The 2,594-nt window shown below is 39.2% G+C and overlaps 1 protein-coding gene across 1 annotated transcript in view; it reads right to left on the bottom strand.

The window, feature by feature from the left end:
• The window catches only part of tmem121ab (transmembrane protein 121Ab), a 61,876-nt gene extending 59,288 nt beyond the window's left edge, over positions 1 to 2,588 (bottom strand). Inside the window, exon 1 of the mRNA XM_008397467.2 lies at positions 2,411 to 2,588. The gene's annotated coding sequence lies outside the window, so the exon portion shown is untranslated. The remainder of the gene's footprint in view (positions 1 to 2,410) is intronic.
• Between the last annotated feature and the right edge of the window lie 6 nt (positions 2,589 to 2,594).

Here is a 2,594-nt window from a genome sequence, read left to right as displayed (position 1 = left end):
TGTGTGTGTGTGTGTGTGTGCTTAAAGCTATCGGAGCTTGTCAGACCGCCTCAGGGAAAGCCGCATGGGGGTCACTCCTTATTCAGAGTTTGGCTGACATAGCTTTACATTTTGAGAATTATTATTTTTAAATTCTTTTAAAGAACTGGAGCATGACAGCTGAGTAAGCCATATTAAAGAAGGCAAAAAAAAAATGGATGCTGGGTGGCCACATTAATTTCAAACACCAGTCTGGACATTCAAAGGTCACATGGTTAATCCAAGCACCAGCTAATGCTCTGCTAGGATTACAGAAGTATAAACTGAATAAATCCTTTGAAACATTTGCTAATATGTGACATACTGTTCTAGTGCTCTACTTAATGACTAATTAGCTTGCTGTGTTACTAAACCAAAACTAAACCCACTTGTAAATCATGGGTTGGTTGCTGTTGTCGAAACAAACGCAATATAAAAAAAATTACATTTCGAAACTGCACATAGTTTTGTCATGTTGTTCTGGAGGCTTGAAGTGCTATAAAAGTCTCAGGGACCAGCTCTTTCTTCAGTGGTACAAAAGAAGTTTATTAAGTTCTATGCTAAGCCATGGTTTGAAAAGTAAAGAAGCACCAACAATCACTGTTACTACAGCAGACAAGGTCACTTTGATGCTCAGTTCTGTTATTTTGCTAGCATATAAAGATCTACAACGATATGACGACTCACCATCTAAAAATGTAATAAATTTAGTGCAGTGTGCTTATTCAATATGGTGGCTTAAGTTTATGTATCAAAATAGACTATATTATTAAAATTAAATCAATTGGATGCACCAATCCATTTTTATTTCTTGATATGTCTTTGTTTTCTTTGAGGCACCACAAACCTATTTCAGAAATGACCAATTTATGGTACTTTGCCTTAGGACTATGACGCATAAAAGATATTTTAAAAAAGATGTGCTGCAGATTTCTTAGACAATTGTGAATCCTACAGATAATAAAGAAATTCAGTTCATATCCAGAAATGTTCTGTCAAACCAATGTGATCTAATCATACAAACGGATTCAATTTCAAACACAGACACTCCAATTCTTAGCTATTAAAGTTGGCAGAAAGAAAATCTGTTGATAAAAAAACCCAGCTGATTGTATCTTGACTTGGATTAGAATCCATCACGTGCAAACATGGTGATATCCTTAACCTGACTTTATATTTCTAACACCATCAGAAACGATGAAGATTTTTTGCATTTTTACACTGAAAATAATGGCACATTCTTTTATGCATTTAACGAATAGATCAATATATCTAAAAAAACAACAACAAAAGAAACATTTGACTGGCTGATTACTGATCAGAGACAATCAACAGAGAACTGGGAGATTGGTGCATTTCCACTAGCTAACAAGCAATTTATAATTTTTTTTTTTAGCAGTGAGAAGATCTACTATGCTACGGTAGATATTTTTGTTTTCAAATATCGCTATAAAGCTATTTCTGTTTAAGACTATCTTACTGCCAGGTTCTCATCTGCCTAGAACTGAAACCCAAAGAGACAGTTAGACTGTATTTATTTATTTAAATCCCATCGCTCCGAAATGATTAATATGTTTCACTCTGCAGCTCTGACCACGTAGACTCATACCTGTCAGCTGCGTGGTCCAGCAAAATCACCTGCTCATTAACCTTAGTTTGACACGGGTTAGGACATGGCAGGTGGCATGAAAGCTCATATATGTGGGCAAAAAATTCAACCTCTCTAACTCAATAGTTGAAATTAAATGCGCAGGGTGAAGCGGGGTGAGCGTCATTATCGAGCAGTCGATCTGAAATACGGTGAAGTGAGATCCACGGGGGTCGTATGGATTATAAGCGGTGTGCGCGTGCGCGTGCTAACGGTGGATGGGCTGTTTTTTTTTTTTATTTTTCTCCTCTCCGCTCTTCTGTCTCGCGCGCGGACCTGAGGCACGAGCAGATGCTGCTTGGGCACGCGCTGCCTCTCGAGCCAGCTGCCTTAAATAAAGCTGACGAGAGCAAACGGAAGCTCGCCGTTTATCAAAGCAGAGATAAAACCTGATTTTTTTACTTGTTTCGAAACATGTTTCGTGACCACTTGATGTCACACGTTACCGATCTCATGAATGGACCAAAAAATATACGAACGTGGGACCTAAAAAAGCGCCAAGAGGAGTGAGAATAAGGATGGTTGAAAGTGAAAGAGCTGCTAAATAAATGACCAAACGCTTAAGCGTCAAACTTCACGTAAACTGGACTTTCTGATAATTACGTCAAGTGCCATGTTGATCTTAATGTGTGTCATGTCCTTTTAGAATGGGAAAGAGTGATTTTTGTCTCCATTTCTATCCCACCCTTTCTTGTTCCCCTGAACATGGAGAGGCGAAAAGCCGCTGTTGAACTCCGCTCTTACCTCCAGAGAACGGCGAGTCGCTGTCCAGGGTTCCCGGGATGCTCACTCTCTGTCCAGGGTGCTGAATCTCATCTCATCTCCGGCTCCGCGCAAGGTGGCTTTGTAAATCCGCTGCGTGGAGGCGCTGAAAACGCCGGTACAACAGGGGGAGAAAGAAAAAAAAAAAAAAAAAAAAAAAAAAAAA

The sequence above is a fragment of the Poecilia reticulata genome, linkage group LG21 (genome assembly GCF_000633615.1).
Source record: "Poecilia reticulata strain Guanapo linkage group LG21, Guppy_female_1.0+MT, whole genome shotgun sequence".
Taxonomy (NCBI): Eukaryota; Metazoa; Chordata; class Actinopteri; order Cyprinodontiformes; family Poeciliidae; genus Poecilia; species Poecilia reticulata.
The sequence above is the reverse complement of the archived record's forward strand: the minus strand, read 5'-3'. Positions and strand labels throughout refer to the sequence as shown.